This window comes from Rhinatrema bivittatum, chromosome 5, assembly GCF_901001135.1.
Source record: "Rhinatrema bivittatum chromosome 5, aRhiBiv1.1, whole genome shotgun sequence".
In the NCBI taxonomy this organism is placed as follows: domain Eukaryota; kingdom Metazoa; phylum Chordata; class Amphibia; order Gymnophiona; family Rhinatrematidae; genus Rhinatrema; species Rhinatrema bivittatum.
Window position 1 is genome coordinate 348,138,628 of NC_042619.1, and position 17,916 is coordinate 348,156,543.

A 17,916-nucleotide genomic window follows, 5' to 3' on the forward strand; every position below is an offset into this window, starting at 1 on the left:
TCAGCTCTCTCTAATCAGGATTGTACTCTTCAAGGGAACCTAACAATTTCTTTTAAAAAAGCCTTTACCTGTTTTTTTGTTTCTTTTGTCAGGGAAGGTTGTGCCGTCCTGGTTACCAAATCCATAGGAGGCTGAAAATCTATCTTGGCGTTCCCTGGCTGTTTCCTGTGGTGTGACGTTTTGGAAGGACACTTTTACAGAGGAAAGGCCGCCATTACAACAGAGAGAAGAATCCCCTGGTAAGAAAGGACATTCATGCATTTTTGGAAGTCCAGAACTCATTATGAAATAGCATAAAATCATCTGTTTACTTTTGCTGTCCCACAGGATAGTTCAACTATCCCTGTGATGCTGGCATTTTTGTCTTTTGCACGATAAAGGATTTGAGAATTGACAACATGGAGAACACATTAATTATTCTTTTATATAGCAACACTGAACTAGTGCCAGTAAACGGATTTTCCCAACTGCTATTCATGCTGTTCAGGCAAGCAGCGCAGGCACGGGAGGGCATGCATTCACTCTACCTGTGTTTGCTGCCACTCTGTGGGTATAAGTCGTGGCCTTCTGCTGCAGCTTAAAGATGTGCCTTGCCAGGACTGGTAGTGAAAGCATTTGAAAAGGTCTGACCCTCGCTGTTAAGCGGATTTCACTGCTCGCGCGCCGTAATGATGCACTGCGTGTCATCCAGGGCAGCTATTCCTGCGTAGGCACCGCCTCATTTGCGTGCGTTCCCACCTCCTCGCCCTGCATCAGCCATAGACACGTTTTAACACTTCCCTACGTCCGTGTGTTCGGCCGAGGGTTATTTGCCATTGAATGGGTTCTTACTCTCCCTGAAGGACGGAGAACAATCTTATCTTCAGCATCTTATCCGTGAAGTTCACGTGTCTAAAGCACCCAGGGATAGTGGCTAATCTAAGGTGCAACCTGTTTCTCCCTCCTTCCCTTGTTTTGGGTTGCAGATATATTTGTGATAGGGTGTGTACTTCCCGTCCCTGCACACAGTCCTGAGAGCACCCTAGCACTCAGAGTACTGGCCACGTTGTTGTAAGCTTCTGCCTACTATTACCGCATCATCTGATTTGCAGTGACCCCAGTGGTTACGAGGGATGCACATTCATTGGACACTTTAAATAAAGTCTCCCATTTTGTTTCAGTTTTGTTTTTAAAACGGAAATGAAAGAAAAATGCTTTTGCTTTGTTTTAAAAGGTCGTCACCAACAGTAAAAAAAAAAAAAAAAAACTCACCGTCTCTGACCACCCCCTTCATTCCCCCATCCTCCTGAACCCTCTCACCGTATTTCGCTTCTTCTTCACAGCGCTAGAACCGGAGGTGCGCCTAGAAATGGCGCTGGCAGGCTGAAGCCAGCACCTTCCATGCAAAATGGCGCCAGACTGATGCCGCTGTATACAATGGCGCCAGCCAGTGCCGTTCCTAAGCGTATCTCCAGGAATCTCGCCTCCTCTGTGAAAGTACAGAAAGTCATGGTAAAAGGGTTTGGGGCTTGGGGGCAGGGATAAGATGGGAGGCCTGAGAGGGTTTTTGTTTTTTTTTCTTTCTCTGATAGGGATCAAACATTTCATTTTGGTTTTCTTTTTTTTTTGTCTATTTCATTTAAAATAAATGAATAGAAAAGAAACAAACAGCAAACAAAATGAAAAACAAAAAAACAACCCAAAAACCCCACCAAGATGAAAAGCAAAATGTACCCCAAAAATTGTCCATGCACACCCATAGTGGAGATTATTGACCTGAGCATCTACACATAGAAGAGCTGAGTTCCAGGCATCCTCCTCTGGCAGTCTGAATTTGATGATCCTGGGATTCATCATGGACGAACGTTTTGGATTTGGTCTGCTTTGTGGATCATTTCTTGGCAGTCCTAGATGGAGCAATGAGATTGCTGGTCCACTGCTATCCATCATCCTCTGATAGTGATGCATTTCCAAGAAACCTAAAGCAACTGATGTTTTATCTGGAGAAAGGATGGAGACTGAAAAACCATGTGGGTTCATAAGCCATCTATTTATACCCTACTGTCTTTTACAAGGAATGGGTCAATCTCTAATAAACTGGGCACTCTACTTCTCTTAGCCTATTTGTAATGCCACCTAGTGTCCTGTCAATATATGTCTACCTTCTTTTAAAGAAAATATGTGAAATGGCAAACATAATTATATATACAAGTACTTTTTTTAGTTTATATTCTACATTTTGGCATTTCAAAGCAGATTCCATTCAGGTACTATAGGTATTTCCCTATCTCCAGAGAGTTTACAATCTAAGAGGCTGATGCATCAAGCCCCGTTAGTGTTCTAGCGCATATTATATTGCGTGGGTCGCATTATATACGTGACATTTTGCATCTCCCTGCCCAGATACCTTCCCCTATTCCAAAGATCTTCTTCGCATGTGATCTGCATGCATGAGTAATGCAAATGCATGTAAAGAAGGTCATTGCTATTCAATTTGATGTCAATATTTTATTGCGGCCGACCGAGAAGATGGTCTGCTGCGATAAAATAAGACCTATTTGAAATGCATTAGATGTGAGGTGGGGGAGGCCTGAGGCCTTAATACAGGAAAAAAAATAAAATGGCGGCAAGCGGAGAGATTGAGCGGGGAGGGGTCAGTGCTGACCCCGTCTCAACCGGGAGCCACTAGTCAAGGCAGCCCTGACTCCCCCCAAAATGTTAATTTTCAGTGTTTTGGGGGTGTCTGGGCTGCCTCGATTGACTTCCCCCGGCTTGAGATGGGTTTCAGCACTGACCCCCAGCTCAACCTCCCCATTTGCACATGACTTTTGTTTTTCAGACCAGCAGCCCTTAAAGGCAATGGCGGTCCCGTGAGATTGGGGCCGCCATCGCGTAAATGCGCCACACGTCACGTCCTTTTGTCGGGCAGTTTTTGGCCTTGAGACAAAAGAATGCGCCAATAGGCCGCAATACTTTTTCAGGGGAAGGCCCCACTATTACAATGACACACACACCCCTCCCGCGATAGTGGGACACCTCCTGCAAAAGCGCATTGCGGCTTAGTGCATCCAGGGGTAAGATTTTACCTGAGGCAAGGGCAAAAGAAGTAGCAGTAGGATTGAAACCCTGGTTTGTAGCCCACTGCTCAACCCCCCTAGGCTACTCCTCTATTCTTATAAGAAGGAAAGACGCCGGACTTGGTCTTGACCCGTTCTGCATTTGAACATACGAGTTTTCCCTGTGCACCATATTTCATTTGAGTTACAGGCACGACGTTACCGGTTTACATTGAATGTTAGCTTAGATTGTTCTTTTTTTCTCTTGGTTCTCCTCACGGGGATCCAAGTGTTGCTCTAACGCCAGCACCAGGTGAGCCATAGACGTAGGCCTTTGCAGTTGCAGTCAAGTACATGGAGAAGGCTGCACACTTGCTTTCAATTCAAACCTGCAACTTTCCCCACGAGGGCTCAAGATTGGTCCTCTGGGTTTATAAGGAATCAATAGGAATATCTCAGTGTTCCTGGCAACTTGAGATTTTGAAAGCTACACCTTGCGCTGTTGATCCTGGGTCCCGAAGATCCTTAACTCTGACTGAACCTGATTATATGTGAAAGCTGACTGGACTTTCCTGACACAGAAGGGATAGTGAGTATTGTGAATCTGCTGTTATATTCTGTATTCAAATTTAATGAAGCTAAAGGGAACCTATTAACTTTTAAATGTTTTGTATAAAACTTGCATTGAATGAGAAAAGGTATCTGTGTTTCACATCCTATGGCTAGCAACCTGACAGTGTTGCCCTGGAACTGTGTCTTGTATCTTCTAAGTCCTTGCCTAACAGTTTGCCTGGAGATTAACTCTGCCCCCAGTACAAAGTAAACTATTTTCTGTGCTGGCTGTGGAATCTTGCCTTGTCAGTGATAAACAAGAAGTAAGACAGGAGAGTTAGAGTGTGTAGCAGTGAATGGTGACATAGACTTAACTGGCATCTCAGAGACATAGTGGAAGGAGGACAACCAATGGAATAGTCCAGGGTAGAAATTATATTGCAATGATAGAGAGGAGCACCCAGGAGGTGGTGTGGCGCTTTATGTCCGGGATGGCATAGAGTCCAACAGGATAAAGATCCTGCATGAGACTAAATGTACAATCAAATCCCTTCATTGTTGGGGAAGAGTATAGCGATAGGAGTATACTACCGTCCACCTGGCCAAAATGATGAGATGGATGGTGAAATGCTAAAACAAATTAGAGAAGCTAACCAAATTGGTAGTGCAGTAATAACGGGAGGTTAATTACCCCAATATTGACTAGGTAAATGTAACATCAGGACATGCTAGAGAGAGAAAGTTCCTGGATGGAATAAATGACAGTTTTATGGAGCAATTGGTTTAGGAACTGACAAGAGAAGGAACAATTAGAGATCTAATTCTCAGTGGAGCACAGGATTTGGTGAGAGAGGTAACTGTGGTAGGGCCACTTGGCAATAGTGATCATAATATGAACAAATTTGAATTAATGACTGGAAGGGGGACAGTAAGTAAATCCACAGCTCTAGCACTAAACTTTCAAAAGGGAAACTATGAGAAAATAAAAAACAAACAAAACAAAACAAAAACTGAAAGGTGCAGCTACAAAGGTTAAGTGTGAGCAACAGGCATGGACATTTTTTAAAAATACCATTTTAGAGGCAAGATGGCATCCTGAACGGAGCCACATTTGAGAGCTGCTACTATATTTGTCTGCTTGTTGCTATTTCCTTTAGTCATACCACCTAAACGGAAGGACAAAGTGAGGAGTTTTCCCTCTATCTCTACTCAACTTGTGAAGCAGCCGTTGATTACCACCTTTATAGCTCCCGGAGCTGCATCTATCGGTGGGGTCATCCCTGCTGCAGAACCGGTTGGAGGAGAGCCGTTTTCACCTGGGGGAGAGGTTTACCTTGCACACCCCCCCCCCTTCCCCGACATCAGGCACCAACCGTTTGAGAGAGTCTGCATTAGGCGCGTTACAGACATCGCTGAATGATGATGTCAGCGACTTTTACTGCAAGAGGGAATATCTGGAGTGTCTCAGGAGCCAGCATCTTTGCAGTCTGTGTTTCTTCAATTTGTGAAGGATCTTCAGTGTTACCCCTCCCTGATGGTGCCCCCTCGACATCGGGTGAGCCAATTTTATCTCCAATTAAACCTGTGGTGGTAACATTAGATACTCTGTGGGAACTTACTGCTGGGCTCTCGGTTGCTGTTAAATCCTGCAATAATAAAATGGATATGCTTTCTACTTCTTTTAACTCTAAAATTAAAGCCCACGAGGACACCTTACAAAAGTTAAAGTCTTCTAGTGCCAAGATGGAGATAGACATCCAACAAATCCAAAGATTCAATGCGGCAACAATTAAAGACAGACATGCTCTATCTAGAAGGCTTGAGTTATTGGAGAATTGGCGTTGTCGTTTTGAGTCTTAGATTAATTAATTTTCCCAAAATTATGGGAGAACTTCCGCTAGTTACCTTTAAAATATGTCTTCAGGAAGGGCTTCTTATTCCAGAGACTGAGTTTCCTTTAATTAACAAAGTGTATTTTTTACCCACTACTTCAGCAGATGGACGTCCACCTCCGGACTCTGGGGGGGTCTTCCTTTTGATATGCAAAATCTTACTACTGTTTTTGGAATCTTCTGGTTTGGGAATGATTGATCGCTCCACCTTACTTGTCTCTTTCATAGCTGAGCAAGACATTTAGTAAATTGTCTTGTTATTTTCGTCACTAAAATTCTCCTTTTCGTGGCTCAAATGTTCGCATGTTTCCTGATATTTCTAAGATTACACAAGAAGGGAGAAAGGGGTTCCTTGCTATGAGACAAGAAACCATTTCCTCAGGAGCAACTTTCCTTTTAAGGTATCAGGTAAATGCATAGTTAAATAAAGATAGTGATTTGTTACATCCTTTTTTGCCTCAGAACAGCTGAGACCATTTTTGATTCTTCTATTCAGCTTTAATACTCATAGAGATCTAATGTTTTTGTAACTTTGTCAAGCAGCTCTATCTGTTCAGGATTATTCTTTTTCTTTGTTAGTTTCTTCTATACTCCTCAGTATAAAGCCCTTTCTCTCCGTTGGTTTATTAACCATGTATTAAGCCAAGGATTAGTATTTTCTTTCTTGTTTTTGTAATGCTTTTTTCAATACTTGGTTTATACGGTATTTTCTATCTGTTTCATATTTTGTATGTATCTGAAAAGTTAAAGAAGAAAACATTTTAGAAGTGCAGTCCAGAAGTATTCCAAGCATTAAGAAATGAGGAAGAAAGGTCAAATAATTACCGACATGGCTAAAAAGTGAGGCGAAAGAGGCTATTTCAGCCAAAAGATCTTCATTAAAAGATTGGAAGAAGGATCCATCAGAAGAAAATAGGATAATGCATAAGCATTGACCAGTTAAATGTAAGACATTGATAAGACAGGCTAAGAAATAATTTGAAAAGAAGTTGCCATAGAAGCAAAAACTCATTATAAAAACTTCTTTAAATATATCTGATGCAGATAGCCTGCAAGGGAGTCAGTTGGACAGTTAGATGATCGAGGGGTTAAAGGGGCATTTAGGGAAGATAAGACCACCGTGGAAACACTAAACAAATTCTTTGCTTCGATGTTTATTGGAGGATGTTGGGGAGGTACATGCTCAGGAAACAGTTTTCAAGGGTGACGATTCAGATGAACTGAAACAAATGGCAGTGAACCTTGAGTATGTGGTAGACCAGACACCTGGACTGGATGGTATACACTCCAGGCCACTGCAAGGATCTCACCTCATGGAAGCCCTGACACAAACGCTGCTCCTCTTCAGAACACAGCCGACGTTCCTCCTCCTTTCTGCCTGCGCTTCTCCAGCAATTTTTTTCTTCTGGAGCCACACAGGCAGGAGAGAGGAGGAGCACCTGGACGTGACTTTTTCTTCTGCCATGGTGGACCTGATCCCACTGGTGGTACCATGGACCTCCCCTTCTTCTGCTACCGGTGGGAACGGGTTCACCAGTGGCAATACGGGCCTCTCCCTCTTCCCAGTGCCGCCCTACCGGGTGCGCCACCCTGTGCAATTGCACAGTTTGCACACCTGGTGGCGCCAGGCCTGGTAATTTCAGGAGTATCCATTGCTGCATTGCTGTTTAAAACTGCTACGTTGGACTTTGTTGCCTCATTTTGTATTCCATAATGTAACTGGATTTGCAGTACTTTTCTCCTCACATTGGCTTGAGATGCCAGGGCCAGAGCCGCAACGGGGCCTACTCACCCCCGATGCCCGGGTCCTGGCCCGGGCCCTTCTTTGGCAGCGGTAGGCAGTTGCTTATGTGCTCGAGCTCCTGCCATATTCCCAGGTTCCTCCGGCAGCTCCGCAGCCTCCTCCGGTCCCAGTCGGGTCTCCCTACATGCCCCGAGGGGAGACGCCGCCACCACGTAACTCCATTCAGTATGCCTTAGACACATGTGCACTTTCCCCGACTTTAAAGGGGCCGCAGCTGGAAACCTTCCCGCGGCACCCAGATGATGACATCTCCGAGTCCTGATACTTAAGGCAGGCTCCGCCATCCGGTCTTTCCCTTGGCAACAGGTCTCCATGCTTCCAGTCGTGTGCTTAGTTGCTACTCCTTCATGTTCCTTTTCCTGCTCCTGTGCTTGTTCTGTACCAATCCTGTGTTCCTGTTCCAGTTCCCGAGTTCCAGTGCCAGTCTCCTGTTCCTGATTACCCTTTGGATGGATTCCTGGCTTTGACCCTCACTTGCTCCTGACCATGCCTTGGACGGATTCCTGGCTTTGACCCTCGCTTGCTCCTGACCACGCCTTGGACGGATTCCTGGCTTTGACCCTCGCTTGCTCCTGACCACGCCTTGGACGGATTCCTGGCTTTGATCCTCGCTTGCTCCTGAACACACCTTGGACGGATTCCTGGCTTTGACCCTCGCTTATTCCTGGCCACACTTTGGACGGATTCTCTGGCTCTGACCCTTGCCTGTATCTGACCTTGTCTTCAGCCGCCTGCCCTGTCTCCAGCTTGAATCTGACTTTGCCTTCAGCTGACTACTTGGACTTGGCCTTTCTTAGGCTCTTGTTCCTGATCCCTAGCCTGTCCAGGCTTTTGGATCCAGGCCCTGTCTCGAACTCAGCTCCTTCGGACTCTGTGTTTCAGTTGCTTCCTGGCTCCCTGCCTTGAACATCCTTCACAGGATCAACCATGCGGAGGTCTGCTTAAGACCAGTCGGCCCCGGTATCCAAGGGCTCAACCTGCGGGGAATGAAGGTTGGTATTGGCGAAGCTCCAGTTGGCCTCTGTTTCACATTCTGCTCCGCATCCCCTCGGGTAGTGCCAACTCCACCTCGGGCTAAGGGTCTACCTCCGCGACAGATGCCAGTTGTTCACCTTCTCATATGCCAAATCTATTTCTGTAATGAGGAAGGAGGCAAGGTACGTAATCTCTTAAAGCCGTATGTCCATAATGCATTTAATCTATACTATCTGCTGGTTCATCATCTGCTTTTTAAGGTTTGGTTATTTCTGCCATTATCTGCATGATTCCCCACATAGTCAGGAATGTCTCTGCTCTGACATCGGGTCCCTTGTGTCGTGGTAGCTATTTTGATTCACGACTCCAGCTTGGCTCAGTCTGTGAATAAGTTACAGAGGAATTCGGGGTCTCTTGAAATGTGATTCACTGTACCTCTAATACTTGAATCTACATATTCCAGCATGAAGTGCTCAATCTCTCTGGAGTCCATTTCTTCCCTCTGTAGTACAATTCTACTCAGCTGGACTGGGCAATGCATCCAGGTAGACATTAACAGTAATCCCATTAATTTTCTGATTGCTAGACTATCTGCTGAAGATAAACTTTAGGTAGTCACTACTCTGGTCTTGTGTTCATAATCTTTTGTAGTTACCTTTGTTGAGGTAATAGCCACTATAGGTGGAGTCAGTTTCTGATGAGAATCAGTTTTAATCCATAAATCTTCATCCCAGTTCTCTCCTGAATCAAAAGCCAAATCACTAGAGCTATCAGTTAGAGCTGCAGCTTTTTCAAATTTAGAGCATATGACGGTTCTTTAATGTGTAATTCACAGAGCTCATTGTTAGCTGGTAGCCCAGTAACTTCTGTTTTTAATCTCTTATAATCCTTAGTACATTATTCTAGGTTCATGAGCTGTATCTGGGAGTCTTTATAACCCAAAAAGGGACTTACCACTTGTGACTGATAAACGAAAACAATGTTTCCCGTTATCTGCTTTGTCTGTAAGCTTTCTAGAGATCAATAGTCAAAGGCATTTATCCAGATAAGTCAAACGTTATCTGGATAAATGCCAACTTTTAAATGTTGAGGCTATTTATCCAAATAAGTTTTATCTGGATAAATCAGTATCCAATTAAAATGTATCCAAATAAATGTTAGGCATTTCGGGAATGTTTCAGGGTGAAATTACGACAGCCAAATAACTACCAGCATTGTTCTCAGAGTAACCCTGGATTTTGTCAGGAGCCAGACACATATTCCAAGCTCCCAGTTATGGTTAAAGGGTTGGAGGAGTCCAGATATGGTAGAAGGGTTAAGGTGGGGATTTCGGGGGGAGGGGAGGTATCTTCCTGCTGCCAGCCAGAGATTTATTTATTTGTTTGTTCGTTTTTGTATACCTATGTTCAAAAAATATCACATCGGTTTACATGACAATAAAGGATAAACAATTCAGTAAAAACAAAACAAAAGTCAAAATACATTATCAACAATAAATCATAATTCAATTTCTAATGTATGAATCTATCAGTACATAAGTCATTTGTCATCATGCCCTCTAAAATTCTAATAACTATGAAAAATAAATATTAAAACTAAAGAAATAATGTAAAATTTATGAAAAATACTGGTAAACAAATGAAATATGTACAGAAATTAAAATGGAAATATTGAAATGATGCTATGTGAAGGCTTGTTTAAAAAGCCACGCTTTGATACCTTTTTAAAATATTTTAATATTAGGTTCTAGGTTCGTGTGGGAGAGAATTCCACAATCGTGGACCAGCAATAGATAATGCTCTATGTCTAACAGAATTGAGATGAGCGGATTTTGGGGAGGGGATGGGTAAGGTACCATAGCTGTCTGATCTAGTGTTTCTATGAGGCGGATAGAAATGAAGTGCTGCCGTAAGCCATTCCATTTTGTCATTATATAAAGTTTTATGGAGTAAGGCCATTGTTTAGTATTAATAACGATGGGTTATGGGGAACCAATATAAGCTTTTTAAAACAGGGGTTATGTGTTCAGAAAACTTTCTATTTGTAAGAATTCTGGCCGCAGAATATTGTAACAACTGGAGAGGTCTTGTGGTGGATGCCGGGAGACCTAAAAAAAGGGCGTTACAATAGTCTAATTTTGAGAACAATAATGCTTGTAAAACGGTTCTAAAATCTTGAAAACGTAATAAAGGTTTAAGCTTTTTTAAAACATGAAGTTTAAAATATCCGTCTCTGATGAGGTTGTTAATCCATTTTTTGCAATTAAGTTCTCTGTCCAGGGTTACTCCTAAATGTCTAATTTCGTGCAAAATCGTGTAGTTGTTATTAGTAGAAGTGCTAATATGCAGAGTAATAAGTCATAGTAGATGTGATGTGAATCGGTTATTTACACTTTCGAATAATAGAAAGACTAGGGGGCATTCCATGAAGTTAGCAAGTAGCACATTTAAGATTAATCGGAGAAAATTCTTTTTCATTCAACCCACATAAAGCTCTGGAATTTGTTGCCAGAGGATGTGGTTAGTGCAGTTAGTGTAGCTGGGTTCAAAAAAGGTTTGGATAAGTTCTTAACAGCTATTAATCAAGTTTACTTAGGGAATAGCCACTGCTATTAATTGCATCAGTGGCATGGGATCTTCTTAGTGTTTGGGTAATTGCCAGGTTCTTGTGGTCTGGTATGGCCTCTGTTGGAAACAGGATGCTGGGCTTGATGGACCCTTGGTCTGACCGAGCATGGCAATTTCTTATGTTCTTATGTTCTAATGGGGTCATTTATTTTGGGGCGAAGAATAAGAAACTCGGTTTTTGCCAAGTAAGCTAAATAGATTTCCCAAAGTTTAAGTGTTTTTTCAACAGAGTCAGTGATTGGTATTAGAATTTGCACATCATCTGCATATTTATAGTGCGTTAAGCCTAGACCCGCCAAGAATTTACACAGTGGAAGCATGTATAAGTTACGGTAAATAGGGTTCGATGACAGGGATGACCCCTGCGGTACCCCGTCGGTAACATTGAATTCCTCAGAAAAATGGGTATGTAAATGTACTCTAAAAGACCTATTCTTCGGGGAGGATACAGACCATTGATAAACAGCACCTGCGATACCAATTTCATTTAGTCTGTCTAGTAGAATCTCATGTTTAACGGTATCGAAGGCATAACGAGAATGTAAGATTGCCCATTGTCAAGACCTCTCAAGACGGTCTAATAAAGTCTCTGTGCTAAAGAATTTTCGAAACCCATATTGGGAAGGAAATAAAATATTGTTCGTTTCAAGATAATCCATTAATTGCAGGTTAACTGTTCTTTTCAATTAGTTTCGCTAAAAATGATAAATTAGAAATCGGTCTAAAATTTAAAAGATCAGTGGTAGGTAAGTTTAGGGTTTTTTTGAAATCGGTTTGATGACAGCACTTTTTAAATCATCAGGTAGAATACATCGGGAAAGGGACACATTAATTATATTAAGCCAGCGGTTTAGAAATAATATTTGGAACTAATTTTAATAGTTTAGTAGGAATAGAATCCAAAGGATGGGTAGTAGGTTTTAATTTTCGTAAAAAGCATTCTATTTCTGTTGAAGCAATAGTGTCAGAGGTGGACCATGAGGTGTCAGTGATAGATGTAAGAGTAATTTTGTTGCCAATATCAAATGGAATAGCATTTATCAACTTTAAAGGTTTGTCTCTAAAGAAATGGGCCAGCTCATTGCAAAGAAATTCGGATGTTTGAGAAATCTCTAGATTGGAGGAAGAATTGACCAAATCTGAAACAAAAGATAAGAGAACTCTAGGATTGAGTTTAAAGTCATGATTTTTTTTTTTTTTTGAATAGTGGTTACATTTAGTAATATTAATTTTATTTTGATAATTATGAAGGGCTGCTCTATAATTAGCGAATGTAGTTGGTGAGGGTGCTTTATGCCATTTTTTTTCCAAATTTCATAAAACACGTTTCATTGATTTTAATTCTGAGGTATACCAAGGAGAATTATTCTTTTTACTTAGTTTAATTTCTTTTTTAATTAAAGGGCAGCAATTGTTTGCAACCTTGCTGGTAATATCCGACCAGGACTTAACAGCAGTGTCAGTGTTGGAGACATCTAACTTTTCAATGGCATCAGGGAGGAAGTCGATTAGATTGTCTATAGAGCATGTCTTTCTGTATTCAATCAATATTCTGATTACACGGGATTATATTATGATTTTCAACGGTGATCATCATAGCTGAGATCAAAAAGTGATCAGACCAGGGAATGGGAAGAATGTTTGGTGGATCTTTGTATTGTATAAGGGAGTTAATAAAGATGAGATCCAGGGTATGGCCTGCTTTATGTGTAGGTGAATTAATGATTTGATGAAAACCAATAGCTGTCATGGTGGATAGAAAAGATTCGCAATTAGATGAAAGTGAATTAGAGTCCGCATGAATATTAAAGTCACCTAAAATAATCGATGGAATGTCGGAATCAATGTTGAACATGAAAAATTCAATTAAAGGAGACGGGTTATGCTCAATCAGAGCAGGAGGGGCATATATTAAACATATTTGTAGCTGTTTAGATTTCAGCAAGCCAATTTCAAAATTAGAAGGCGATATAGTAACTTGTAGCGACATCTTGAAAGTTTTCTTAATCAATAATAGTAGTCCACCTCCTCTTTTTTTTTCAACCGGGGAATGGAATAAACATCATAAATGTTTTTTGGTAGCTGAGTTACTGTGACAGAATATGTTGTTTTGAGCCAGGATTCAGTTACTCCACAAAAGTCAGGTTTATTATCCAGTACATCATCATTAAATACTGGCAGCTTTTTTGTTAAAGATTGAGCATTTAACAATAATATGGATATCGTTGACATTCCTAAAATGAATAATTTATTTGATGTGGGAATTTGCAAAGGACAGCGCGAAGCAGATTTTCTATATGGTTTTATATATCCTTGCCTGTTAGACGTGATAAGTAAAGTCCGAATATTTTCCATGTTGGAGAGGCTACAAGCTTAAGTTTTGGAGAAAATGCTGTTATAATGCAAGTAAAAAAAGCATCAAAAAGGACACAAAGAGGGGCACAAAGGGGCGCACCAAGGGGCATGCCCCTTGGTTGCGCTCCTTCGGCGCACGATGCCTAAAGCCCACACATGTGCTTTTGGCCCTCCTGGCGCGCAGGTGACGTCAACCGGGGGGGGGGGGGGGGGGGGGGGGGGGGGGGGGGGGGGGGGGCACAGCAGATTCACCCAGGACTCGAGGAACGTGTCTAGTGGGAAACAGAAAATGCAGCAAGTAAGTAATCCACACCTCTGATGAGGCAGCCAGCAGATGGCAGACAGCAATGGAGACGTTGCTCAGCCTGCACACTCGCTTTGGCCCACCCGGTGCGCAGGTGACATCAACGGGGGGGGAGGCACGACAGATTCACCCAGGGCTCAAGGGACGCATCTCTGATGAGGCAGCCAGCAGTTGGAGACGGCAGATGGCAATGGAACCGTAATGGAGATTACTGCTTCATAGTGCTTTGAGTGAAAAAATACTTGTCTACAATTTGTTTTAAATGTAGCACCTGTTAGTTTCTTTTCCACCTCCCGTATGAATTTATAAGCCACTATCATATCTCCTGTTCTCCAAGCTGAAAAGCCCTAACCGTTTTGGCCTTTCTTCTTAAGAGAACTGTTCCATCTCTTCCAACATTTGTTATTGCTTTCTCTGTACCTTCTGTAATTCTGCTATATCTTTTCTGAGATGTGGCAACCAGAACTGCACACAATAATCAAGATGAGGTCACACTATAGACATATACAGAGGCATTAGGATGCTCTCCGTTTAATTCGCCATTCCTTGCCAAATAATTCCTAGCATTGTATTTGCTTTTTTTGACCACCATCACCCTCTAGAGCTGATTATTTCAATGTACTGTCCACAAAACTTCAAGGTCCTTTTCTTGTGTGGTTACTCCTAATTTGGATCCCAACACTGAGTATCTAAAATTGGCATTATTTTTCCCTATGTTCATTACTGTCCACCTTAAATTTAATCTGCCATTTAGATCTCCAGTTCTCCACTCTCATAACAGTGTTTTCCTCACAGTCTGCCTGCATTTTAACTACTAGTACTTTGAGTATTTTTTTCCCATCTGCACATTTGATCCCTTCATTAATCACCCCTTTTCCAGGTCATTAATGAATAAGTTGAATAACACATATCCCAGAACAGATCCCTGGCGAATTTTACTATTCACCTTTCTCTACTGGGAATACTGATCATTAGTCCTCCTCTGTGTCATATTTCTTAACCGGTTACCAATCCAGTGTAAGACTTTGCCTCCAAATCGATGGCTTTTTAGTTTTCTGAGGAATTTTATCAAATGCATTCTGAAAATCCAAAAACATTATCTTGATCGGCTATCCACATGCTTATTTATTCCCTCACTGAGTTCTAATAGGTTAGAAAGGCAGGGACTTTCCTTGGTCAAATCCATGCTGGCTCTTCCCTATTCAGCTGTGTTTATCCATGTGACCAGTGATTTTGTTCTTAACGTTTCCACCCTTTTAACAAGCACAGGGTCTGTAGTTATGCAGGTCCCCCCTGGAACCCATTTTGAAAATTGGTGTTGCACTAGCTAGCCTCCAGTCCTCAGGTACAGAGGTAGATTTGAGTGATAGGCTACAAATTACCAGTAGTAAGTCCGCAATTTCATATTTGAGTTCCTTTAGAACTCTGGGGTGAATATTATTAGGTCCTGATGATTTGCTGCTATTTAGTTTGTCAAATTTCCCAGGCACTACTTCCAGATGCTCACCGATTTTATTTGGATCCTCTGAGACATCTAGAAAAATGGTTCAGGCATGGGTATCTCCCCCATCTTCCTCCTCTGTATAGTCTGAAGCCTTATCCTCTCTGAGTACCCCTTTTACTCCCTGGTCATCTAGTGGCCTAACTGACTCCCTTGCAGGTTTTTTGTTGCTAATATGCTTGAAAAGAATTATTTTGCTTTTGCCTCTTTGGCAAGTCTATCTTCAAATTCTTTCTTGGCCTATTTTATTAATGTTTTACATGTAATTTAGTAGTTGGTGTTTCTATTTTCCTCATTAGGCTCTGCTTTCCATTTTTTAAACACACACAATGGGTTTTGTGTGTTTTTCTTTTGACCTTTTTCAGTTTGTGGAATACATTTTACCTAGGCTTCCAAAATGGTGCTTTTAATAAACATTCTCCATTCCTCCTACAGACTTTTGACCCTTATAACTGCTTCTTTTAGTTTTCTTCTAACTAGTTTCTTCATCTTGTCATAATCTCCCTCTTTAGAATTATATGTTCTTGTAATAGTTTTGTAGTGACTATCTCAAATTTGATTCCATTCTGATCAGTGTTGCCTCTTGTACCAGATCTTGCATTCCAGTAAAAACTAGTTCTAATGTAGGCCTCCCTCCCCCCCCCCCCCCCCCCCCCCCACCTCCACCCTTGTTGACTACAGGACCAGTTCCTTCAAGAAGCAATCATTTATGATGTCTAGAAACTTTACCTCCTTTTCATGCCCGATGAGGCATTCACCTAATTAATATTGGGGTAATTGAAATCTCCAATTATTACTATGCTTCCATGTTTAGTAGCCTGTTTTAGCATTTCACAATCTGTTTCACTATCCTGATCAAATGGACATTAGTATACTCCCAGTGCTATACTCTTCTCCGTCATGCATGGAATTTCTATCCATAAAGATTCCAGATTGCGGTCTGTATCCTGCAGAATCTGTGTTCTGCTTGATTCTTTGGAGTCCTTGACATATATTGCCATACGCAAAGCTTTCCCTGCTTACAAGCAAGTTACAAATTCAGGGATTATTTATGTGGGGAGAATACAAGCACTGCAGCACCCTGATACTAATCAAAGCAAGCTTTATAGAACTGAGTACAGTCTATCAGCATCCTGGTACTTGTAAGGTAGGCTATTAATTACAACTGAGAACTTTGCGGAACTGTATCTGGATATCTTAGAACATATTTATTGATCTGAACGGAGAACTCTTGTATCGGAACACTGAATCTGGATCTTTAGCATCCATATGTATATTCGGAGAAATATGCATGGAGAAAATTCTATTTTGATTTGTTTGTAGGTAATATTCATTTTTACCTCTAGATGTCACTTTCTGTTCACATATATATTCCCTCTGGATTTAGCATTTCACCACTAACGTTGCAAGTGAGATGGTAAATTAGCTATATGAGGAATACTATAACAATAATGTTAGAAACCAAAATAATCTTAGGGTTTTATTATGAGTACAAATTACAAGGCAATCAGATTATAGTGCATTTCTTTATAGCAATTTCATGAGATTAATTTTTTGATAGAGATCTCCAAAGCTCCTATGCAAACAGACCTTTATCCCTACAGATCATTTTTAGATGTTACTTTAAGTCAGGTAGGCCATGCTGAATTTGTAACTATAAGGATGTATATGACGGCAGGGGGACCTGGCCGATCTTCACCAGGAAATCTTTGCAGGATACCTTTGTAATAATGTCTCCATAGTTCTTTGGTCTTGGTCATTATTATATCGTTTGCAGACAAGCAGTCATACATGACATATAGATTAGGCCTTCCTATTGTGAATGCTGTATTTTGTTATGCTTCAGTGGTCCCTGTCTCCTGTTGTTTTTTTCAAGATCAGTGAATAACAGGCAAACGTCCTTGTAAACCTGCATGTCTTTCAGAGCCTGCTTTTCGTAGAAAATGTTGATCTTTGCTTTTCACTGAAGTCAGAAAATTCTGTGGTTTTCCAGCTTCCTTAGTTTCCATCTTTGTTCATTCAGTAGTTATCAAAAGTTTGCCACATGAGTTTATCTTCAGCCAATAGTGATGCCTAAAGGTCCAGTTTAAGCATTAGGTGCAGTACACAACATAACAGATCAGACTGACCATCAATCACAAAGCAACTTTTTAACACTCCAAGGTGTGCTTGATGCCTCATTGTACCTCCTGCCTTCAGGGAGGATTACAAGAGACTATAACCATGATTGGAATACATAACCAGTCTTACCTGTAGAAACAAAGCAATAAGTTGACATTTCACTGGTCAACAAAGTATTAGAAGTTGGTATACTGAAAAAAACCTGAGCATGTTTTTTGGTGTAAAAAAAAAAAAAAGGGCCAAACCAATGCATTTCTTTTTACTTTGTTCAAGAATTAAAACTAAAATACATATATAATTTGACTTGGATTACTTTAGGCAACTGCAGGAATGAAAAGTGGCTGCTGAGTTTGAACATAGATGCCCACTATTTCATTGCCCTGTTAATGTCCACAAATCGTGGTGCAGGCAAGGTTTTGCTGCAGCCGAGATGAAATGTTAATTTTATATTTCATGCTCCAAGGTTTGCCTGCTTCTGCAGACGTACAGTGGGGTAAAAGCAGGAGCAGAAGATGCGCTCATAAACATGGCTGTGTGATAGCTCCAGTCCAGGCGGAGCACGGGGGACACCACTTTTCAGAGTGGCACGGGGACAGCAAGGCAAGGCTGGAGCAAAGCTTGGACATTTTGCTAAAGCTGGAGCAAGGCTGGGCCAGTCTGGTAAGGCTGGAGCAAGACTCGAACAGGAACAGAGTGCAGGTAAGACGGGACTGAGGCTTGGACTGGAATAGAGTGCAGAGAAGGCTGGAA

At 41.6% G+C, this 17,916-nt stretch overlaps 1 protein-coding gene across 3 annotated transcripts in view; it reads left to right on the plus strand.

The window, feature by feature from the left end:
- LOC115092982 overlaps positions 1 to 17,916 on the plus strand; it is a 50,779-nt gene that overhangs the window by 13,199 nt on the left and 19,664 nt on the right. For all 3 annotated transcript variants that reach the window (XM_029604513.1, XM_029604514.1, XM_029604515.1), the window contains exon 2: positions 93 to 239. The gene's annotated coding sequence lies outside the window, so the exon portion shown is untranslated. The remainder of the gene's footprint in view (positions 1 to 92; positions 240 to 17,916) is intronic.